Genomic DNA, 26226 nt, shown 5'->3' on the forward strand with positions numbered 1-26226 from the left:
ACTACAAGACTGGCAATGTTTTAGGAAAAATAGGTAATATGCATTTAGGTCTTCCTATGTGCCAGAGTCTGGACCACTCATCATGTCTTCTCATTTAATGCTACCAGTACTTCTGTTGTAAAGATGAAGAAACAAAGGCACAGAAACATTGCCCATTTTATGCAAGATCACACACTAAGTGGCAGGACCTGATTCAAATTTAGTTTGTATTCTTTACCACTACTCTCACTGACTTAGAGCACCAGGGAAGAGCAGCTTTATTGGAAAAGAAGCATTGGTTGGGGACAATTTAAATGGAAATTGTTGTCAAGTCCAGGTATAGCTATGGAGATAAGTAGGTTGAGGACATAAGTCTGACCTATGCTGCAATGTCAAAATTACTGTGGTACCCTCCCTGCCTCCCATTGCCAACTCCCCAACACAATACACTGCCCTCAGTCAGTAACTGATATGCCTTTCTGTCAAACATATTTTATTCTTGGTTTCTAAAAGTTGACCTCGGTTATCTCAGGCCAGTCATCCCAAACATCCTTCTGATGCTACAGGGTTGGTCTGTCCATTCCTACTCTATAGATTAGATGCTGACAGACAGGAAATGAAAGAAAATAAAAACTCAGTCACAAATGTGTTCCAACCTGGAGCATTGGGATCCAACTTTGCTTTAAGCTTCTGCCAGACATGTGTCCCCAACATTAGCTACTTTCTGGACCACCTGTAGGATCTCTTATATTCATTATAATTTGCACTTTTATCACTCCCATTTCTACTAAATACTCATCCTATGAAGAAAAAATCAGGGGCTGTAGTAAAGAGCCAATGAAAAGGACTGAGATACATGCTAATAAATACAGACTAATTGAGAACTGTGACAATGAAGTGTGAAAAATAAGAAGATAGGGGCAAAAATTAGTGATGTCTTTTAAAACATCAGGCAAGATGAATAAAACCAAAACGGATTCTTTTGAAAATATAAAAAAGATAGACAAAGACCCAAACAGGAAATTAAAAAACAACTGACAATGAAAATTCAAGACCTGCTCTCCTACAGTGTTCACTCCAACTCAATGAAAATAGTGGTTAGGAGCATAAGTAAAGAGTATAATGTATATGTGAAGAATTTGAAAACACAGTTGAAGTGGATAACATTTTAGAAAAAAATTAAAAATTTAAAGCACAAGGAAAGAAACAGAACCTTGATACACCAATAACCATTGAATACATTGAAACAGTAATTAAGACACCCTTTAGCGACTGCCAAAGTAAGAACTTGGGCAATTTAGTACAGATAAATTCCAATCAGAGCTTAAAGTTAGGTGTTGTTGCTTATTAGCTGTGGCCTTTATGTAATCAGAACATTAACTCTCTACTCATGTGTAAATCGAAGATAATTAAACTTACTTTGTAGCCCCTAGATATCAAATGAATTGACAGCCCTTGATAAGCAAGAAATCACAGATATAAATAAGTTACTTAAATAGTTTGAAAAGTACAAAAATATATTTAATTGTTCTACAAATATTTATTGTACTTCTAACAGGTGTTGGGCTCTGCAGTTTGATATTTGGTGATGAAGTTTAATATTTAAACTTACTCCGGGCTAAATAGAAATTATGCTTCAAGACAGTGTAGAGAATAATTTTGACACATATCATCATAGGCAATAAAATATCTAGGTGCAGACAGTCAGGTATTAATAGGAGGCCTTTACTTCAGCTTGTTCAGTTGGGAGCACAAATGAGGTATTTGCTTCAGACCTGACACTTGTAGCTAAAACATATAACTTTTTATCCTGCTATTGATCATCTTAGTTGGTAGCAATATAGAAATTACCTTTATACTGTTTTTTCTTCTTATGAGTCATCTTTCTAATAAGTTTGATATTATTTATGAGCAAAAATATTTTCAGAGATTGGGGTTATAGTTCAGTTGTAAAGAACTTTTCTAGCATATGTGGGGCACTGGATTTGATTCTCAGCACCACATATGAACAAATAAAGGTTCATTAACAACTAAAACAAAAAAAAAAGTAAACTATTTGTGCACAATGAGTCTAAATGTATGCTGCTGTCATGTATAACTAAATAGAACCGATAAAAATATTTAAAATACTTTTTCTAAAGAACTCAAAAAGCTCTACACCAAGAATACAAATAATCCAATCAACAAATGGGCTAAGGAAATGAATAGACACTTCACAGAAGATCTACAAGCAATCAACAGATATATGAAAAAATGTTCAACATTTCTAGTAATAAGAGAAATGCAAATCAAAACTACCCTAAGATTCCATCTCACCCCAATTAGAATGGCAATCATCAAGAACACAGCAACAATAGGTGTTGGAGAGGATGTGGGGACAAAGGTATACTCATACATTGCTGGTGGAGTTGCAAATTAGTGCAGCCACTCTTGAAAGCAGTATGGAGATTCCTCTGAAAGCTTGGAATGGAACCACCATTTGACCCAGCTATCCCACTCCTTGGCCTATACACAAAGGACTTAAAAAACAGCATACTACAGAGATACAGCCACATCAATATTCATAGCTGCTCAATTCACCATAGCCAGATTGTGGAACCAACCTAGATGCCCTTCAATTGATGAATGGATAAAGAAATTATGATATATATATACATACACCATGGAATATTACTCAGTCATTAAGAATAATAAAATTATGGCATTTGCAGTCAAATGGATGAAATTGGAGAATAACATGCTAAGTGAGATAAGTCAATCTCAAAAAAAACAAAAGAAAAATGATCTTGCTGATAAGTGGATGATGACACATAATGGGGGGTAGGAGGGGTTAGCGTTAGGGTTAGGATTAGATTTAGGGTTAGGGTTAAGGAGGGTGGCAAGAATGGAGGATGGAAGGACTGTATACAGGAAAAGAGGGGTGGGAAGGGTGGGGGTAAAGGAAAAAAATAACAGAATAAATCAAACAACATTGCCATATGTAAATTTATGATTACAGAAATGGTATGCCTTTACTCCATGTACAGAGAAACAACATGTATCCCATTTGTTTACAATAAAAAATGAAAAAAGATTAATGAACAGCTATGTATATGTTAGAGGTTACAAATTTTGGAGTTTTGGACTGGAATTGTTAGAGTAATTGTGCCACAATGGGAAGAGACAAATCCATGGGATATGCAGCAAATAGGAACATAAGAAAAATATGGCAAATTATAAATCTGCGTTTTGGTATATGTGGAGGAACATTAAAGACAACTTGTATTTAAAAAATACTTTTTCAACTCTAAAAGAGATACTTCTAAATAACTCAAGATAAACCATCCTCATTTTTAGTTTACTGAGAAAAATCTTTATAGTTCTCTGGAAAACTGATGACAAAATATAAAATATAGTATTAGAAATTACCGATTTATAAAGTCTGATTTAAAATTTTTTCCTCAATATGTGAAGCTGATCAACATTCCTAGATAGCCTAGAACTTTTTAAAAACAGTATTTGAATATGTTTTAGTAACATCTAAATTATGTACTTTTTTCTAGTAATTTATCATATAGAACAATTAAGGACATTTTATGGGCTTTATTCTTCTTTTCTGTAGGTAATCTTGCAATTGTCATCTGAAAATTAATCTACAAAATGGACTGGTAAATGATCCATCATAGGAATGACAATCCATTTTATAGAGAACCAAATTACTGTGGCTAGTTTGGGAATATATGGAACCCCATTTTCCCAAGAAATTTGTAATAATTATTTTAATTTGTCCCTGCAGTTCCTCACACTGCTTAATATCCACATGCCAGTGACAATCCCCAGTCTGGGCAGAGTTGCTCTTCCAGTACTTCTTAGGGCTCTCAGAAATCCTGATGATGTCTGACTGCAATTAAGGGCTCATTAATTGATGAAATTTGGCCCTCTTGGCTAGTTTACCTGTGTCATGAGAAGAACATTGTAAAACCCTCTGTTCATTTGGTTTGCATTTCTCAAAACATGGGTAGTCTACATTTATGTTAGCATTTTAAAAACTGTTTTTTATATATTCAAGTATATATGAAAATTTGTATTGCATTAAGTGAATTTTAATGATTATGTTTTTATATGCTCTTAGCTCTTAAACACTGAACACTGTTGACAGTGAAGAAACTTTCTTAATATTTTTATTATAAATAATAAGGATGTGAACCAATTTCCTTTTTAATTCTGCATATGCTGAAATGTGCTTGTATACACACTATAACCAGCTGTGACTGTTTTTGCCTTTTGTTTTATATAGATGATTTATATACTTTTATTATTAATAGAAAATATTTGAAAGACAAAAATTAGTATCAAACAATTGTCTAGAAGGTTTTATTATTTTTTACAAGTAGGCAAAATATGAAAGCATTCATATCACTTTTTTGTTTTAGCTTTCAATTGTATAAGACTTACCATAGAATCTCTTGTCAATTGAAATTAAGTAAATGTGATGTCCAAGTAACATTTTTATAAGAGTAAACTAAGCCATACTTAGACAATAAACATTCATAAAACAAAACATTCTTTTTCTTTCTTTCTTTTTTATTTATTTTTATTGTAAACCAATGAGATACATGTTGTTTCTCTTTGTACATGAAGTAAACCCATATCATTTGTGTAATCATACATTTACATAGGGTAATGGTTGATTCATTCTGTTATTTTCCCCTTTTCCCCACCCCTCAACCCTCTTTTCCCTCTACACAGTCCCTCCTCCCTCCATTCTTGCCCCCTCCAAACCCCCCATTATGTGTCATCATCAGCTTATCAGCGAGATCATTTGTCCTTTAGTTTTTTGAGATTGGCTTATCTTACTTAGCATGATATTCTCCAATTTCATCCATTTGCCTGCAAGTGCCATAATTTTATTATTCTTTTTGACTGAATAATATTTCATTGCATATATATGCCACAGTTTCTTTATACATTCATCAATTGAAGGACATCTAGGTTGGTTCCATAATCTGGCTATTGTGAATTGAGAAGCTATGCATATTGATGTGGCTGCATCTCTGTAGTATGGTGATTTTAAGTCCTTTGGGTATAGGCCAAGGAATGGGATAGCAGGATCAAATGGTGGTTCCATTCCAAGCTTTCAGAGGAATCTCCACACTGCTTTCCAGAGTGGGTGCACTAATTTGCAACCCCACTAGCAATGTACCTTTTTTTTTCTCACATCCTCTTGTTGCTTGTATTCGTGATAATCTCCATTTTAATTGGGTAGTTTTGATTTGCATTTAGGGTAGTTTTGATTTGCATTTCTCTTATATATGTTGAACATTATTTCATATATCTTTGATTGCTTGTAGATCTTCTGTGAAGTGTCTGTTCATTTCCTAAGCCCATTTGTTGATTGGGTTATTTGTATTCTGAGTGACTGCCGGGGTCCAGACCTAGCAGAGGTGGGGGGTCCTAGGTGGATGGGAGGTGTCAATGCGGTGGAGAAACAGTACACAGAGACACCAAGTGTTCTGAGGCTGAATCTGTCTTTATTTCTTTTGCCAACCTTTTTATAATTCTTTTCTTTAATAATGATTATATAACTTTTGGTTAGTTTTAAAAAAAAAGAAAAACCTTCAAAAGTACAACCTATGCTTCTTCTCAAAGTACACATTCTCTCTGTATGAAAGTCCAGACAAAAACAATCTTATTTCCCAGCTAGATTAAAACAACCCTGTCTCCCAGCTAAACTGAAACAAACTTGTCTCCCACCTAAACTGAGGGCACCATGGTCTGCCAGGCTTTGACCTTTAGAACAAATACATCACTAGATTTTCTGAGAAACCACCCCCACCATGAATTCCAGTGTTTAACAGTGAAAAGTTTTTACTATTATTAAAGGGCAAAGAAATCAACATATAATTAATATTTAGTCTATTATAATTTCATATAATGGCAGACTATGACCTTATTCTGATTCTCAAAGAATTAGACTAAACATAGGAAATGCACAAGTTATATTTATGACTAACCTAAATGCTTTTATTATGTAAAATATCTCTAGAATCAACTATTGAAACTAGGAAAGCAACAAAGGTTAAACACTGCATCCAAGCTCAGAGGAATGTCTCTTTATCCAACTATTATTATACAAAAGCAATCACAGACTCCTTTAAACTCAATCACAGCCACAATTGTTTATTTTCATATATTTTCTCTATGTACTACTGCCAAATTTTTATTGTGCACAATTTTGTGTCCCAATACAGTAAAACCTTCCCAGTGTTTCCCACTAAGTTTCTTAATGATATATTGATTATTAATATTAAAAAGCAACTGCACATGGAGACATGACATGCCTATGGTCCCCCAAGAGGAAGGACAATCAACAGAACTGTGTCCAGTGTTGAGTCCTTTATTCCAACAGAACATTTCAAGTGTCAGATCCTCTAATTCAACAGATAGTGTCAAGTGTCGGAGGGGTAGGAAATAGATGCGGCAGTTTTTTGAATTCTTTATATATTCTAGAAATTAGTGCTGTATGTGAAGTATGAGTGGCAAAGATTTTCTCCCACTCTGTAGGTTCTCTCTTCACATTGATGATAGTTTCCTTTGCTGAGAGGAAGCTTTTTAGTTTGAATGTATCCCAGTTATTTATTCTTGCCTTTATTTCTTGTGCTATGGGAGTCCTGTTAAGGAAGTCTGTAAGCCGAAATGTTGAAGATTTGGACCTAGTTTTTCTTGTATAAGATGAAGGGTCTCTGGTCTGGTTCCAAGGTCCTTGATTCATTGTGAGTCGATTTTTGTGCAGGATGATAGATAGGAGTTTAGTTTCATTCTGTTGTGTATGGTTTTCCAGTTTTCCCAGCAACATTTGTTGAAGAGACTATCTTTTCTTCATTGCATATTTTTGGCACCTATGTGTAGAATGAGAAAATTGAATTTATTTGGATTTGTGTCTGTGTCCTCTATTCTGTACCATTGATCTACCTGTCTATTTTGGTGCCAATACCATGCCTTTTTTGTCATTGTTGCTTTGTAGTATAGTTGAAGGTCTGGTATTGCGATACCCCCTGCTACACTCTTTTGCTAGGGATTGCTTTAGCTATTCTGGGTTTCTTATTCATCCAGATAAATTTCATGATTGCTTGTTCTATTTCTGTAAAATACATCATTGGGTTTTTAATTGGAATTGCACTGAATCTGTATAGGACTTTTGGTAGTATGGCCATTTTGACAATATTCATTCTGCCTATTGAAGAACATGGGAGATCTTTCCATCTTCTAAGGTATTCCTTAATTTCTTTCTTCAATATTTTGTAGTTTTCATTGTAGAGATCTTTTACCTCTTTGGTTAGATTGATTCCCAAGTATTTTAATTTTTTTGAGGCTATTGCAAATGGAGTGGTTTTCCTTATTTCCCTTTCAGGTGTTTCATCACTTGTGTATAAAAATGCTTTAGATTTATGTGTGTTGATTTTAGAGTCTGCTATTTTGCTGAATTCATTGATGAGGTGTAGAAGTTTTCTGGAGTTTTATGGATCCTCTAAATGTAGATTCATGTCATAAGCAAATAGTGACAGCTTAAGTTGCTCTTTTCCTATTCGTATAACTTTAATTTCTTTAGTCTAATTGCTCTGCCTGGTACTTCAAGAATGATGTTGAATAGAAGTGGTGAAAGAGCGCATCCCTGCCTTGTTCACATTTTTAAAGGGAATGCTTTCAGTTTTTCTCCATTAAGAATGATGTTGGGCTCTCTCGGGTCCTCGCTTCCAAGATGACCAAAAAAAGCAGGAATAATTGTCGTGCCAAAAAGGGCCGCGGCCATGTGCAGCCTATTCATTGCACGAACTGTGCTAGGTGCGTGCCCATGGACAAGGTCATTAAGAAGTTCGTCATTCGAAACATTGTAGAGGCCACAGCCATCAGGGACATTTCCTAAGCAAGTGTTTTTGACGCTTATGTACTTCCCAAGCTCTATGTGAAGCTGCATTACTGTGTGAGTTGTGCCATTCACAGCAAGGTGGTCAGGAATCGATCTCATGAAGCCAGGAAGGACCGAACACCACCACCCCGTTTTAGACCTGCTGGTGCTGCCCCACAACCTCCACCAAAGCCTACTTAAGGAGCTGGGTCCTTAATGAATGAAGAAAAGCTATCTTCTGGAAAAAAAAATATAATGGAAATTAAAATTCAAAAAAAAAAAAAAAGAATGATGTTGGCCATGGGCTTACCATAAATAGCCTTTACAATGTTCAGGTATTTTCCTACTATCCCTATTTTTTCTAGCGTTTTGAGCATGAATGGGGTATTATATTTTGAAGAACGCTTTTTCTCCATTAATTGAAATAACCATATGATACTTATCCTTAAGTCTATTGACATGATGGATTATGTTTATTGATTTACAGATGTTAAACCATTCTTGCATTCCATGGATGAATCACACTTGATCGTGGTGCACAATTTTCTTAATATGGTTTTGGGGATGATTTGCCAATATTTTGTTAAGGATCTTTGCATCTACATTCATCACGGATATTGGTCTAAAATTTTCTTTCCTTCATGTGTCTTTGCCTGGTTTGGGTATGAGGGTGATATTAGCTTTATAGAATGAGTTTGGAAGGGTACCCTCCTTTTCTATTTCCTGGAATACTTTGAGAGTATTGGAATGAGTTCTTTGAAGGTCTTGTACAACTCGACTGAGAATCTGGTCCTGGGCTTTTCTTGGATGGAAGATTTTTAATGTCTTCTTCTATTTGATTGCTTGATATTGATCTGTTTAAATGTCCTCCTGGTTCAGTTTTGGAGGAGCATATATCTCTAGAAATTTGTCAATATCTTTGGTAGTTTCTATTTTTTTGACATACAGATTTTGAAAGTAGCTTCTCATTATGTTCTGTATCTCAGTGGTGACTTTCATGATATTTCTTTTTTCATCATGAATTTTAGGAATATGAGTTTTTCCTCTTCTTGTCTTTGTTAGTGTGGCTAAGGGTTTGTCTATTTTGTTTACTTTTTCAAAGAACTAACTTTTTGTTTTGTCAATTTTTTGAATTGTTTCTTTGTTTCAATTTCAATGATTTCAGCTGATTTTAATTATTTTCTGTCTTCTAGTACTTTTGCTGTTATTCTATTTTTCTTTGTCTAGAGCTTTGAGCTGTAATGTTATGTCATTTAGTTGTTGGCTTTTCATACTTTACTTGAATGTATTCCATTCAATGAATTTTCCTCTTAGTATCAGTTCCATAGTGTCCCAGAGATTTTGATATGTTGTATCATCATTCTCATTGGCCTCTAAGAATTTTTTTTATCTCCTTCCTGATGTTTTCTATTATCCATGTTTCATTCAATAGCACATTATTTAGTCTCCAGGTATTGGAGTAATTTCTGTTGTTTATTTTGTCATTAATTTGTACTCTCATTCCATTATTATCTGATAGAACAGAAGGCAATATCTCTATTTTTTGCATTTCCTAAGGGCTGCTTTGTGGCAAAACATAGTCTAGTTTTGAGAAGGATCCATCTGCTGCTGAGAAGAAAGTGAATTCACTCATTGATGAATGGAATATTCTTTATATGTCCATTAACTCTAGGTTATTGATAGTGTTATTGAGTTCTATGGTTTCTTTGTTTGGTTTTTGTTTCAAAGATCTATCCAGTGATGACAGGGATGTGTTAAAATCACCCAGAATTATTGTGTTGTGGTCTATTTGATTACTGAAATTGAGAAAGATTTGTTTGATGTACAGAGATGTACAATTGTTGGGGGCATAAATATTTATGATCATTATGTCTTTCTGATTTGTGGTTCCCTTAAGCAGTATGAAGTGTCCTTCTTTATCCCTTCTAACTTTGGCTTGAAGTCCACTTTATCTGATATAAGGATGCAAACTCCCACTTTTTTGCTGAGTCCATGTGCATGGTAGGTTTTTCCCATCCTTTCATCTTTAGTTTGTGGATGCCTTTTCCTATGAGATGAGTCTCTTGCAGGCAGCATATTGTTGGGTCTTTCTTTCTAATCCATTCCGCCAGTCTAGGTCTTTTGATTGACGAGTTTAGGCCATTAACATTCAAACTTATTATTGAGATGTGATTTGTATTCCCAGTTATTTGGACTTATTTTTCATTTTTAACTTGGCTTGGTATCTCATTTGAGTGGATTTTTCTCTAAGGCAGTTTCTCCCTTTGCTGACCTACATTGTTGTTTTTCATTTACTTCTCATGGAGTATTTTGTTGAGAACATTTTTTTTTTTTGTAGCACAGACTTTCTATTTTTAAATTCTTTTAATATTTGTTTATCATGAAAGGATTTTTATTTCATCTTCAAATCTGAAGTTTAGTTTTGCTGGGATAGGATTCTTGGTTGGCAACCATGTTCTTTCAGAGATTGAAATATGTTGTTCCAGGCCCTTCTACCTTTTAGAGTCTGGGTTGAGAAGTCTGTTGCTATCCTTATTGGTTTCCCCCTGTATATAATCTCATGCTTTTCTCTCCCAGCCTTCAAATTTCTATCTTTATTTTGAATGTTAATCATTTTCATTATAATATGCATTGCTGTGGATCTGTTATAATTTTGTGCATTTGGTGTTCTCTAAGCCTCTTGTATTTGATGTTCCATTTCATTTTTCAGGTTTGGGAAATTTTCTGAGATTATTTCATTGAATAGGTTGTTCATTCCTTTGGGTTGTATCTCTGTGCCTTCCTCAATCCCAATAATTCTTAAATTTGGTCTTCTCATGATGTCCCATAGTTCTTGGAGATTCTGTTCATGATTTCTTACCATCTTCTCTGTTTGGGCAACTTTATATTCAAGATTAAATATTTTGTCTTCATTGTCTGAGGTTCTGTCTTCCAAGTGGTCTAGTCCTTTGGTTATGCTTTCCCTTGAATTTTTAATTTGGTTTATTGTTTCCTTCATTCAAGGATTTCTGATTTTTTTTTTTTTGGAGAATCTCTATCTCTTTGTTGAAATGATCTTTTGCTTCCTGAACTTGCTCTTTCAATTGCTTATTGGTATTATCATTCATTGCCTGCATTTGCTCTCTTATCTTATCCTTTGCTTCACGAATCATCTTAATCATGTATAATCTGAAGTCCTTTTCTGACATTTCTTCTACCATACTGTCATTGGATTCTAGTAATATAGAATCTATATTTGTTTGAATCATTTTTTCCTTTGTTTTTTCATATTGTTCCTGTATCTTCCCCTCTAGCAGTGCAGAACAGGGGTATTGCAGATTCCCCCCCCCCATAGGTTTATAGTGGCCCTATAGGTTTCCAAAACTTTTCTTTAAGGGCAGATCAATATTAGCAGTGCCCAATACAGACACTATGCAATCCTAGACCAAATAGTCCCTATGAGAACATTAACAATATTGTCATAATAAACAGAATGAGTTTAATTATTATCTTCAGTATAACATATTTGAAATACAGTCTTCAGTTCTATTGGAGAACAAAGAAAATGCAGAGGGATGCAGGATGTAGCTGTTAATAGGATAAAAAAGAGTATACAGAAGTTCTAGATAAGAGAAAGGATGAGAGTATAATCAAAAGAAATTGGATGCTAGCATGCAAAAAGTGAGAAAGAGACTTTGAGGGAATAGGTGAACACAAGGAAAAGAGAGCAAGAAAAGTAAAGAAATAAAAACAAAATTGTTCAATAAGGAGAAACAAGAAAATCTATACTATAACAGTCATATAGTATTCAAACCTCCCAGTCTTCAGTAGCCTGATGAATGAAAGATACCTGACAATGAGCTTCAAGCCTCCAGGAGGTGCCTCAGGATGGGATTTGCCCCACCTAATGATCAGAGCTACGGCTTCCATGAGTATCCAAGATGGCCGCTCTGGCTTCCAAATATGTTGGCAAATGGGGAGCTGCAGTTTGGGTTGTGGACAAGGTCAGCTGGAGGTCCTGGAAGTGGGGTGTGGTTGGTCAGGCAGGGATCCTGGAGGTGGGGTGTGTTTGGTGTGTTTGCAGGATACTGGAGGCAGGGTGCAATCAGTTGTTCTGGGGTGCCAGTGATAGGGTGCAGTCAGTTTGGGGCTCTTGGTGGCAGAGAGCAGTCAGTTGATGTGAGGGCCCTGGAGGCAAGGAGTGATCTGTCTGGTTGAAGGATCCTGGAGACAGGACTCAGTAAGTCCAGCCAAGGATCCTATGGGGCCTGACTGTAGTCTCAAAATGGCGACAGCCACATGTAATCAAACCTTCTGTTACTGTGACAGTGAGCTTCCAGGTAACACAGGCAGCTGGTGCTTCACTAGTGGTCAGTTATCAGTTTGCTGACTATTGTTGGGCAATCGAGATGTGAACCTTGGTTGGTGGGTGATGTATAGGTGTAAGGCAGGCAATGGACAGGCAAGAGGCAGGCAAATGTCGGATGATAGGTGACTGACAGCGAGCAATCTGCACTCAAAAAATGTGTCGATAAGCTGGAAGACTGCAGGTGATCACAGTATACAAATGAAGTAAACAGGAGGGGTCAATAAGCAGCAAAAACTGCCTCACCAAAAAACAGATATCCTGTGCTTGAAACCAGAGTTACAGAGTGACAAGGAACACAGCTTCCTTCTAGTCCACCATCTTGGATCATCTCCAAAAAAGCATTCTAAAGAACATTTTTTAAACTTTGAAGCCACTTAGATATTCATGTCTTTTTTCCTCCCTAACAGAAATCTGAAATGGAGGGCTGGGGAGATAGACCAGTCGGTAGAGTACTTGCACTGCAAGCACAAGTCCCTGAGTTCAATCCCCAGCACTGAAAAAAAAAAAAAAAAAAAAAAAAAAGACATCTGAAATGGAAAGTTACTAGTCTATATCATTCAGACTACTATAATTTCTGGGTGAGCATATTGCTATTTCAAAAGATTAGCCCTGATTTTTCCTACAGAAAAATCACACCAACCTGATATATTTACTGCATAAATAGGATTTGTGTTTCTCTAAATACCTGGAACCATATTTAACATTTACAAATTTAATATTTTGAAAGCTCATTGGTGATGAGCTCTAACAAAAAAGAAACAATTTTGTAGCACCTTTGTGAGGATAGTCACAATTTTTGAAGGATCAAAAAATGTACTGTAATACAAATGTAGAATGAGATAATAAAGACATTACTTGTGGAAAGTGAGACATAATAAACTGCTTTATGTTTTACTAAATTGATGGTAACAATGGAAGAAACCTTGGCAAAAATTCTTTAGGAATCATATCACTGTGGATCTACCTGCAGATACAACAAAGAAATTAATTTGAGTAGTATAGATTAGAACAGTGATTAAAAAAAATGTGTTCTGTAAAAAATAAATTACCAGGCACCATTTCCATGGCACCAAACCTACACATGAAGCAGAAATTTTCCAAAGTAGATAAATAAAATGCCCCTTTAAGATTAGGTGAGCTCTAATCCTTAACTACAAAGTAACAGAAACCAACTTGAAATGTGAATAAGTAGTTGATCTAAACCAGTCTTTAAATGGCAGGGATTATGTAAAGACTAAACAGTGAACTTTTTGAAAAATATTTCCTGAATTTTCAAATACTGATATTAGACTCAGTTAGAAATTCAGATTTTCAATTGGAATCAAGCTTCTATCTGTTGTGTGGAGACACAGGCTTTTATGCAAAAAAAAAAAAAAAAAAAAAAAAAAACTCAACAAATCCAGTAAGCTGTAACTGTAAAATAATGGGAGTGCTTTCAAAATCCACAAATAGACATGACTGTACTTTACTAAAATAAAAGGAGCTTGTTCAGGGAACTGATAATTCCTGAAAGTCAAATGTGTGAGCTACAAGAGGTGAAGGGGCCTTTGAAAATGCTTTCCTCAACCTGTTTCTTGATCAGGACAGGTATGCAGAAGCTGAGAGTTGCCTGGGACCACTGAACTCATTGAAGATAGAATTGTGATGGGCATTCCAATTTCATTTCCCCAAGGCCTAGCTGTAATTATCTACTGGTTCAAAACTGTTAGGTAACAAAACAATATAAATCAGGATAAGGGCTGAGGTTAGAACTCAGCATGTGTGAGGCAATAGGTTTGAATCTCATCACCACATGGAAATATATAAAATAGAGGTCAATTGAAAACTATTTAATTGTAGGTTAAAAGAGAACATACAAAAGGCAAGATTATTATTTTTTTTTAACAGCTGCCAGAGCTGGAAGGGAGTTATTTTTTTAAATTTATTTTTATTGTAAACAAATGGGATACATGTTGTTTCAGTTTGTACATGGAGTAACAGCATACCATTTGCATATTCATAAATATACATAGAGTAACAATGTTTGATTCATTCCATTCTTTTTTCCTTCCCCCCACCCCTCCCACATCTCTTTTCCCTCTATACAGTCCCTCCTTCCTCCATTCTTGTCCCACTCCCACCCCCCATTGTCATCATCCGCTTATTAGTGAGATCATTCCTCTTTTGGATTTTTGAGATTGGCTTATCTCACTTAACATGATATTCTCCAATTTCATCCATTTGCCTGCAAATGTCATAATTTTACCATTCTTTATGGCTGAGTAATATTGCATTGTATATATATACCACAGTTTCTTTATCCATTCATCAATTGAAGGGCATCTAGGTTGGTTCCATAGTCTGGCAATTGTGAATTGAGCAGCTATGAACATTGATGTGGCTGTATCTCGTTAGTGTACTAATTTTAAGTCCTTTGAGTATAGGCCGAGGAGTGGGATAGCTGGGTCAAATGGTAGGTCCACTCCAAGTTTTCTAAGGAATCTCCACACTGCTTTTCAGAGTGGCTACACTAATTTGCAGTCCCACCAGCAATGTATGAGTGTACCTTTTTCCCCACATCCTCTTCAACACCTATTTTTGCTTGTGTTCTTGATAATTGCCATTCTAATTGGGATGAGATGGAATCTTAGTGTAGTTTTGATTTGCATTTCTCTTATTACTAAAGATGTTGAACATTTTTTCATATATCTGTTGATTGCTTGTAGATCTTCTTCTGTGAAGTGTCTGTTCATTTCCTTAGCCCATTTGTTGATTGGGTTATTTGTATTCTTGGTGTAGAGTTTTATGAGTTCTTCATATATTCTGGAAATTAGTGCTCTATCTGAAGTATGAGTGGCAAAGATTTTCTCCCACTCTGTAGGCTCTCTCTTCGCATTGCTGATAGTTTCCTTTGCTGAGAAAGCTATTTAGTTTGAATCTATCCCAGTTATTGATTCTTGCTTTTATTTCTTGTGCTATGGGAGTCCTGTTAAGGAAGTCTGATCCTAAGCCAACAAGGTGAAGATTTGGACCTACTTTTTCTTCTATAAGTTGCAGGGTCTCTGGTCTGCTTTCAAGGTCCTTGATCCATTGTGAGTTGAGTTTTGTGCAGGGTGAGAGATAGGGGTTTAGTTTCATTCTGTCGCATATGAATTTCCAGTTTTCCAAGGACCATTTGTTGAAGAGGCTATCTCTTCTCCATTGCATATTTTTGGCACCTTTGTCTAGTATTAGAAAATTGAATTTATTTGGATTTGTGTCTGTATCCTCTATTCTGTACCATTGATCTACCTGTCTCTTTTGGTGCCAATACCATGATGTTTTTGTTACTATTGCTTCGTAGCATAGTTGAACTTCTGGTATTGCGATACCCCCTGTATCATTCTTCCTGCTAAGGATTGCTTTAGCTATTCTGGGTTTCTTATTCTTCCAGATGAATTTCATGATTGCTTGCTCTATTTCTGTGAGGTACATAATTGGGATTTTAATTGGAATTGCATTGAATCTGTATAGCACTTTTGGTAGTATGGCCATTTTGACAATATTAATTCTTCCTATCCAAGAACATGGGAGATTTTTCCATCTTCTAAGGTCTTCCTTAATTTCTTTCTTCTTCAGTGTTTTGTAGTTTTCATTGTAGAGATCTTTTACCTCTTTGGTTAGATTGATACCCAAGTATTTTATTTTTTTTGAGGCTGTTGCAAATGGAGTTGTTTTCCTCATTTCCTTTTCAGCTGTTTCATTGCTTGTGTATAAAAATGCTGTAGATTTATGTGTGTTGATTTTATAGCCTGCTATTTTTCTGAATTCATTTATGAGGTCTAGAAGTTTTCTGGAGGAGGTTTTTGGATCCTCTAAATATAGAATCATGTCATCCGCAAATAGTGACAGCTTAAGTTACTCTTTTCCTATTCCTATCCCTCTAATTTATTTAGTCTGCCAGACTAAATTGCTCTGGCTAGAGTTTCGAGGACAACATTGAATAGAAGTTGTGAAAGAGGACATCCCTGCCTTGTTCCCGTTTTCAAAGGGAATGGTTTCAGTTTTTCTCCATTAAGAATGATGTTGGCCATGGGCTTAGCATAAATAGACTTTACAATGTTCAGGTATGTTCCTACTATCCCTATTTTTTCTAATGTTTTCAGCATGAAGTGGTGTTGTATATTGTCAAATGCTTTTTCTGCCTCAATTGAAATAACCATATGATTCTTATCCTTAAGTCTTTTGACATGATGGATTATGTTGATTGATTTACGGATGTTAAACCATCCTTGCATTCCAGGAATGAACCCCACTTGATTATGTTGCACAATGTTCTTAATATGTTTTTGAATACGGTTTGCCAATATTTTGTTAAGGATCTTAGCATCTATATTCATCAAGGATATTGTTCTAAAATTTTCTTTCCTTGATGTGTCTTTTCCTGGCTTGGGTATGAAGGTGATATTAGATTCATAGAATGAGTTTGGTAGGGTCCCCTCCTTTTCTATTTCCTGGAATACTTTGAGAAGAATTGGAAAGAGTTCTTCTTTGATGGTCTTGTAGAACTCGGCTGAGAATCCGTCTGGTCCTGGGCTTTTCTTGTATGGTAGATTTTTAATGGCTTCTTCTATTTCATTGCTTGATATTGATCTGTTTAAATCGTGTATGTGTATGTCCTCCTGGTTCAGTTTGGGAGGAGCATATGTCTAGAAATTTGTCAATGTCTTCAGTACTTTCTATTTTGTTGGAATACAGATTTTCAAAGTAGCTTCTTATTATGTTCTGTATCTCAGTGGTGTCTGTTGTGATATTTCCTTTTGCATCATGTATTTTAGTAATTTGAGTCTTCTCTCTCCTTCTCTTTGTTAGTGTGGCTAAGGGTTTATCTATTTTGTTTACTTTCTTAAAGAACCAACTTTTTGTTATGTCAATTTTTTGAATAGTTTTTGTTTCAATTTCATTGATTTCAGCTCTGATTTTAGTTATTTCCTGTCTTCTACTACTTTTGCTGTTATTCTGTTCTTCTTTTTCTAGGGCTTTGAGCTGTAATGTTAGGTCATTTAATTGCTGACTTTTCATTCTTTTCTGGAATGTGCTCCATTCCAGAAATGCAAGATTCTTATAGAGAAACTAAAATAAGTCAGCAGCAAGAATTTCAACTAAAATTTTTTTCAGATATGTAATTTTTTAATTTTGATTCATTATACACAAATGCAGTACAACTATCATATCTCTAGTTGTACATGTAGTCATACCATTTGTATTTTCATACTTGTACATAGGGTAATGATGTTTGTCTCATTCTATTATCTTTACTTCCCTCATTCCCTGCCCATCCCTAATTGCCATCCTAATTCCATTCTTCCCTTATCTCCACATGCCCCCATAAAGTATCATCAACCACTTATCAAAGAAATCATTTGACCTTTGGCTTTTAAAAATTAGCTTATTTCACTTAATATGGTATTCTCCAACTCCATCCATTTACCTGCAAATGTCATAATTTTATTCTTCTTTATGGCTGAATAATATTCCATTGTGTGTATATACCACAGTTTGTTTTTCCATTTATTTATTGAATGGTATATAGGTTGGTTCCACAATCTATCCACTGTGAATTAAGCTGCTATAAACATTGATGTGGCTGCCTCACTGTAGTATGCTGATTTTAAGACCAATGGGTATAGGCCAAGGAGTGGGATAGCTGCATCAAATGATTGTTCCAGTCCATGTTTTCTAAGGAATCTACATACTGATTTCCAGAGTGGTTACACCAACTTGTCATGCCACCAGCAATGTATGAATGTACCTTTTTCTCAACATCCTTGCCAACATCTATTGTTGCTTGTATTCTTGATAATTGCCTTTCTAATTGAGGTGAGATGAAATCTTAGTGTAGTTTTGATTTCCATTTCTCTTATTACTACAATTGTTCAACAGTATTTTATATATTTGTTGATTCCTTTTGGGTCCTCTTTGAAGTGTCACTTCATTTCCTTAGCCCATTTATTGATTGGGTCATTTATATTCTTGGTGTAAATTTTTTTTGCATTCTTTATAGATTCTGGAGATTAGTGCTCTATCAGAAGTATGTGTGCAAAGATTTTCTTCCATTCTGTAGGCTCTCTCTTGAAATTGTTGATTGTTTCCTTTCATGAGAAAAACTTTTAGTTTGAATCTATCCCAATTATTGATTCCTGCTTTTATTTTTTATGCTTTGGGAGTCAAGTTAAGAAAGTTTGGTCCTAAGAGGACATGATGAATATTTGGATCTACATTTTCTTCTATTAGGTGAAGGGTCTCTGGTTGGTCTAATTCTTAGGTCCTTGATCCATTTTGAGTTGAGTTTTGTGCAGGGTGAGAGATAGGGGTTTAGTTTCATTCTGTTGCATATGGATTTCCAGTTTTCCCAGCACCATTTGTTGAAGAAGTTATAATTTCTCCATTGTATGTTTTTGGCACCTTTTTCTAGTATGAGATAACTGTATTTATGTGGGTTTGTCTTTTCATCCTCTATTCTGTACCATTGGTCTACCTGCCTATTTTTATGCCAATACCATGCCATTTTTGTTACTATTGCTCTGTAGTATAGTTGAAAGGTCTGGTGATACTCCCTGCTTTACTCTTCCTGCTAAGGATTTCTTTAGCTATTCTGGGTATCTTATTCCTCCAAATTAATTTCAAGATTACTTTATTTATATGAAAAATATCATTGGGGTTTTAATTGGAATTTCATTGAATTTGTATTGCACATTTGGTAGTATGGCCATTTTGACAATATTAACTTTGCGTCTCCAAGAACAAGGGAGAACTTTTCATCTTCTAAGATTTTCTTTAATTTCTTTATATAGTGTTTTGTAATTCTCATTGTAGAGGTCATTCACCTCTTTTGTTAGATCAATTCCCAAGTATTTTACTTTTATTTTTAAGGCTACTGTGAATGGCATAGTTTTTCTAATTTCTCTTTTAGAGGATTCATCACTTATGAAAAAATTGCAATAGATTTATGAGTGCTGATTTTATATTGTGCTACATTACTGAATTCCTTTATGAGTTCTAAAGTTTTCTCTTGGAATTTTTCTGCTAATATAAATATACTCATGCCATCAAATAGTGATAGTTTGAGTTCTTCTTTTCCTATTCATACCCCTTTAGCTTCTTTCATCTGTTTAATTGCTCTGGTTAGAGTTTCAAGGACGATGTTGAATAGAAGTGGTGAAAGAGGGCATCCCTGCCTTGTTCTAGTTTTTAGGGGTAATGCTTTCATTTTTTCTTCATTTACAATAATACTGGCCATGGACTTATCATAGAGAGCCTTTACAATGTTGAGGAATGTTCCTACTATCTTTATCTTTTCTAGTGTTCGGAGCTTGAAGGGGTGCTATATTTTATCAAGTGGCTTTTCTGCATCTATTGAAATAATCTTGTGATTTTCAACTTTAAACCTGTTGATGTGTTGAATTACATTTGTAGATTTCTGGATGTTGAACCAGCCTTGCACCCCTGGGATGAAACCTACATGATCATGGTGCACTTTCCTTTTAATATATTTTTGTATGTGATTTGGTAAAATTTTGCTAAGAATTTTTGCATCTATGTTCATTAGAGATATTGTTCTTAAGTTTTCTTTCCATGATGTGTCTTTGTCTTTGGTATCAGGGTGATATTAGCTTCATAGAATGAGTTAGGAATGGTTTCCTCCTCTTTTATTTCATGGAATACTTTGAGGAGTATTGGAAGAAGTTCTTCTTTGAAGGTCTTGTAGAACTCAACTGAGAATCCATTTGGTCTTGGACTACCATTTGTTGGTAGGCTTTTGATGAATTCTTTTATTTCTTTGCTTGAAATTGATCTATTTAAATTGTTCATGTCCTCCAGATTCAGTTTGGGTAGAACATATCTCTAGAAAACTGTAAATGTCTTCTAGATTTTCTATTTTGTTGGAGTATAGGTTTTCAAAGTAATTTCTATATTGTTGTTTTGCATTTCAATAGTGTCTGTTGTGATATTTCCTTTTAATCATGAATTTTAGTAATGTGAGTTTTCTCTCTTCTTTTCATAGTGTGGCTAAGGGCTTATCAATTATGTTTATTTTTCAAAGAACTAAGTTTTTGTTTTGTCAATTTTTGTATTGTTTCTTTTGTTTCAATTTCATTAATTTCAGCTCTGATTTTAATTATTTCCTGTCTTCTACTACTTTTGGTGTTGATCTGTTCTCTTACTAGGGATTTGAGCTGTAATGTGAGGTCATTTAATTGTTGACTTTTCTTCTTTTATTGAATGTGCTCCATGCAATGAATTTTTCTCTTAGTACTGCTTTCAAAGTGTCTAAAGATTTTGAAATATTGTATAATTGTTCTTGTTTACCTCTAAGAATTTTTAATCTCCCCCCAATATCTTCTGTTATCCATGCATCATACAATAGTGTATTATTTAGTATCCAGGTGTTGGAGTATTTTCTGTTTTTTACTATGTCATTGATTTCTATTTTCATTCCATTTTGATCTGACAGAGTGCAAGGTAGCATCTCTTTTGTATTTTCTAACAGTAGTGTTGTGGCATAACATGTGGTCTATTTTACAGAAGGATCTATGGGCTGCTGAGGAGAAAGTGTATTCCCTCTTTGATGGATGGAATATTATATATACATCTGTTAATTCTAAATTATTAATTGTGTTATTGATTTCTATGGTTTTTTGTTCAATTGTTTTTGGAAGATCTGTTCAATGGTGACAGTATTGTGTTAAAGTCACCTAGTATTGTTGTGTTTTGGTCTATTTGTTTCCTGGAATTGAGAATGATGTGTTTGAAGTACGTGAATGCACATGTACATAAATATTTATAATTGTTATGTCTTGCTGATTTATGCTTCCCTTAGGCAGTATGAAATGTCCTCCTTTATCTCTTCTAACTATCTCTGGCTTGAAGCTGCTTTATCTGATATAAGGATGGAGACCCCTTTCTACTTAGTCCATGTATATGGTATGCTTTTCCTCATCCTTTCACCTTTAGCCTGTGGATGTCTATTTCTATGAGATGAGTCTCTTGAAGAAAGCATATTTTGGAGTCTTTCTTTTTAATCCAATCTGCTAGTCTGTTTCTTTTGGTTGATGAGTTCTGCCATTAACATTCAGGGTTGTTATTGAGATATGACTTGTATTCCTGGTCATTTTGACTTATTTTTTACTTAAACTTCACTTGGTTACTCCTTAATTGGCTATTCCTTTAGGGTAATTCCTACCTTTACTGACTTTCCTTTTTGTTTTTTTATTTCTTCCTCATGGAATATTTTGCTGAAAATTTCCTGTAGCACAGGCTTTCTATTTGTAAATTCTTTTAGCTTTTGTTTATCATATGATTTTATTTCATCATCAAATCTGAATGTTAGTTTTGCTCGTGATAAGGTTCTTGGTTGGCATCCATTTTCTTTCAGAGCTTGAATTATGTTGTTCCATTTGTTTCTTGCTTTTAGAGTTGGACTGAAAAATCTGCTGATATTCACATTGGTTTTTCCTGTATGTAATCTTATGCTTTTCTCTCACAGCCTTTAAATTTTTCTTTATTTTGTATTTTAGGTATTTTTATTATAATATGCCTTGGTGTGATCTGTTGTAATTTTGTATATTTGGTGTTCTTTAAGCTTCTCGTATTTGATTTTCTATTTCATTCATCCAACTTGGAAATTTTTCTGCTATTATTTCATTGAATAGGCTATTCATCCCTTTGGATTATGTCTCTGTGCCTTCCTCAATCCCAATAATTTTAAAATTTGATCCTTTCATAATACCCCATAATTTTTTCAGGTTCCATTGTTGATTCCTTACTATCTTCTTTGTTTAAACAACATTGTTTTCAAGATTAAATATTTTGTCTTCTTTTTTTGAGGTTCTGTTTTCCAAGTGATCTTGCTTTTTGTTTGTGTGTTCTATTGTGTTTTTAATTTGGTTTATTGTTTTCTTCATTTCAAGAATTTCTGTTTGGTTTATTTTCAGAATCTTTCTTTTTATTGAAATGAACTATGCTTCTTGAAATTGCTCTTTAACTCTTTATTGGTGCAATCATTCATTGCCAGCATTTGCTCTCCTATTATTTACTTCTAGGATCATTTTGATTATGTACATTCTGAAATCCCTTTCTGACATTTCTTCTTTAATGTTGTCATTGGGTTCTTCTGATATAACATCTAGGTTTGCTTGGGATACATTTTTCCCTTGTTTTCTCATGTTGTTTGTGTATCTTCCCCTCTAGCAGTGCAAATTTGAGGGATTGCAGTTCCCCCCTATAGACTTATAATGTCCCTGCAGATTTCCAATGCCTCACCTTGAAGTGAGAGATCAATATTAGCAGTGCACTAATCAATATGTGTCCTTAATCCAAATAGTCCCTTTTAAGATATTAACCATGTTGTCTTAATAAACAGAGATGAGTTCACAATATTATCTATAGAAAAAACCAAGAGGTTTGCAATAAGGACCATAATTTCTAGTGGTGGGCAATGGGGATGGGGAGGGGTGTAGAATATAATGTTAATGAGATAAGAAGTAAGTTTATAGAGGTACTGTGTTGTAGGAATATTGAAAGCAGGATTAAAAGAAATGGGTTGTGAGAAAAGGAGAAAGAGTCTTCAAGATAACAGATACATAAAAGAAAAATATACTGAGAAAAATATTAATAAAGAAAAAAGTAGAATTAGAATAGGTATAATAGGAATAATCTTAATACTAGTAATTAAAAAAGAATTCAGCAATAAAATTATACTATACTGTTCAAACCTTCTATTCTTCAGTAGCCTGATGCTTGAGATAAAATTGAAAATTCAGTACCCTAAGAAGGGTGCTATCCCACTACCTCCAGGTCAGGAATAATCAATGCTTGTGGGAAAAGGTGACCCCCCATGTTGATAGATGATCAGCCACAGTGTGGGCACTGTAGATGGAGGGTCTGATGGCATGGGCCTGGGCTTGTCGCTTTAGATTTGTGAGGTCAAAGAAATTTAATATAATTTTAAAATTAAGTGCTGATTGGAAAATTTCAAGTGACCAGAAATCTGATTCTTGATGTTTTTCCTTCTCAAAATACTTTTACTATACTGTAGATCCATGTACTAAAAATGGAAAGATTAATTTTTTGATGGATCAAAATGCTCTATTCAGGGACAACTGTAGAAATAGAAGAATAACTCTCAGACCACTGCCTCATGCTGTGTGTGTGTTCTTAATATAAGTAGTTTAGTCAGAAAATGTTGTCAAATGTGGGTCAGCCTCTTGGGAAGGGAGTGAGTGCAATGGTGTCTCTTAATTCAGACACCGGGATCCAAGTTCTGTGACACAGACAATTTATTCAGGAAGTGCAATAGTTTATATATGGAGTGAGAACCAATCATTTTAATGAGATAGCCAGGTCACTGCTCAGGTTACGTATTTATAATACTGTACTACAGGAAAGAGCAGACTTCTACTGGGGACCAGGAAGGCCCAAGAGGCATTGGGTCATCACAGAGTGTTCTCATGTGACATGAAGAGAGCCCAGTGTTCTGTGCTCAAGCCCAGTCCATACCTTGGATCCATGCCTGGTACACCTCAAGATTCTCCTCATTTTCCCCCTTTTTCTTTTTTGCCATCATAACCTGAGTTAACATGACCTGTCTAGTTTCAATTTTTGAGGTTCTGTTACAAAGGCAGTGAATACATAGAAATGATATTACAATGTCAGCAAGGGAGAGGACAAATAATGCAATATTTACAGGATCAAATATGGAGGTGATTTTGTTCCATAATAGTGTGAAGAAAGAAGAATTTAGTACAAGTTGGGCTTGGGTTTCATTGATTGACATGATTGTATAACCTAGTTTGAGCATTAAGTTTTGAAACCAGGCATTCCAAGGACCCCTTAAATATGTACTTAATTCTTGCCTCCACTTAGTCACATCGTCAAGTGTTGCCATAATTTCACAAACATAGGGTAATGTGGGATTACGTTGCAGATGCATTGTCATTTGCATAATATCCATTATTTCATTCATGAGATCCATTTGTTGTTGCAAATTTAGGATATCCCCTTGTATTAATGTATTAATTTGTTGTTGAAGAGCGAACGCTTCACTGACTCTAGTAGCCTGTGCATTTAGCACTGTGGCATTAGCACCAGTCTATACTAAGGCTATCATGGCAGCAGCTGAAGCAGCTAGAGCAGCGATGATGATACTTGCAAATAATGCAGTAAGTCCAAAATCTCTTTTAGCACATATTAACTGTACATCTTTAGTAAGAACTCTTGGATGAATAGTATGAGTATCACTTGATATAGCCCAATGTAAGGAGGGACTCTATCTAACAATGTAGTTGAAAACCCAGGAGACCAACGATTGGTCAGGAAGCACTGTATAGAATTATCACAATATATAGACACATTGGTGGTTTAATAGAGACAATGAAATAAAATGGATGCTGAACACAGAGAGGCACATTAAACATTTGTGAGGATGTTCCATTAAAATGAGTCCCATTGAGGAAAAACATAGCTCCTATATCTAAACATCTTTGCTGATTGCATAACAATTGAGGAACTAACAGTAAGTCACTTCCAGAAGAATTATAATACATTTTTGGTGAGCTTGGGGCGGGTTCTGAGGCATTTATTACTAAAGGTTTGGCAAAGGATGAAAGCTGCTGGGTAACTCTAAAGGGAGTGTGACTTTGCACACACTGGCAGGGAAGGATGTCTGCCAATGGCCTAATTTTATTTACGTTTTTAGTGATATTGGCAGGAATCCATGGGCAGACAGGCAAACCAGGGAAGGCATTTGTAGAACTATTCTTAGATACAGAAGTTAATTTAACCAGTCTAAGACCTGTGATGTTTCCTATAGTATGATCTAAGAGAGTATCAGGGCATAAGCAGATCACTTGATCACATAATGAGAGTTCAGAAGTGGAGGAACAATTGGACAACTTCACGAATAGCCAACTACCAGTAGTATTAACAGTAGTATTAAATTGAGCTTGACAAGGAGGTGCTGAAGTGGCAGGAATACCTATGGAAGTATTAGAAGTTAAAATAGAAGGCAGGACTTTTGCATCTAAGCCTAATGGTATCACCATGGATGGATTGGGAATCCCAAAAATTGTTGCACCAGTGCGGTGAGAGTTGGCAGTGACAACAGAACACATTAGTAAAAACAAAGTGGATGGGGAAGTATCACCTTCAGCAGCCATTTGTTGAGCCTCCTGAGCTACCCTTTTTAATCCTCCCCAAGTTCCTGGAGGTGCGTGGTGACCTCTTTTCTTTCTTCATTTTCCTTGTGTGTTTGATGATTGTCCTTGTCTGGCTGAGGAGCCCACTGTGTCCTCAAGGCTGAGTCTCTTCAGTTCCTCTTTCAGGGTTTGAGAAGATCTTTTCTTGTTGCCCTCAGTGCAACTTAGCAGGCTTGACTGATCTGGCTGGTATTCAAATTGGCATAGATTCACCTTCTGGGAAAACACAAGTAAAACCTCTTCCCTGAGTTAGTAAAGGGTGCAGTCCATGAAGGCAATTTGATAGGGGGTCCTTTCAATACACCAATGGCAGAGGAGTGTTACTGGGAAAGGAACCCCAATGCTACATGGCTGGTGAAATAACATGGTCATCAAAGCTTAGGAAATTCAGAGTGAACAGAATGTTATTGAGTGTGTATGATGGTGGCATATGTTTTCCCTCTTCTCCCCCTTTTTCTTTTTGTAGCTGAGTTTTTATAGTATGGCATGTTCTTTCTACAATTCCTTGTCCTTGTGGATTGTATGGGATTCCTGTAATTACCTTGATATTCCAAATAGATGCCCAACTTTCGAATTTGTTTGAGGTATATGTAGATCCATTGTCTGTTTTGATGGCCCAAGGCACACTATAAATAGTATGGCACTCAGGCATACTTGAACAACATATTTTGCAGTTTCACCAGTCAATGGAGTGGCATATGTGAATTTGGAATACTTATCTACAATGATGTGTACATACTTAAGCTTCCCAAATGATGGTATGTGAGTGACGTCCATTTGCCATAACTTATTATGTGAGA

General features: G+C 35.3%; 1 long non-coding RNA gene and 1 pseudogene across 2 annotated transcripts in view; one reads left to right on the forward strand and one right to left on the reverse strand.

Moving 5' to 3' along the window:
* The window catches only part of LOC306643031, a 934727-nt gene that overhangs the window by 733684 nt on the left and 174817 nt on the right, over positions 1 to 26226 (reverse strand). The window lies entirely within an intron of this gene.
* On the forward strand, positions 7699 to 8121 carry LOC306642785 (small ribosomal subunit protein eS26-like; annotated as a pseudogene). The gene has a single exon. The product of its transcript is annotated as a small ribosomal subunit protein eS26-like (transcript).

This window comes from Sciurus vulgaris, assembly GCF_902686455.1.
Source record: "Sciurus vulgaris genome assembly, chromosome: 13".
In the NCBI taxonomy this organism is placed as follows: Eukaryota; Metazoa; Chordata; class Mammalia; order Rodentia; family Sciuridae; genus Sciurus; species Sciurus vulgaris.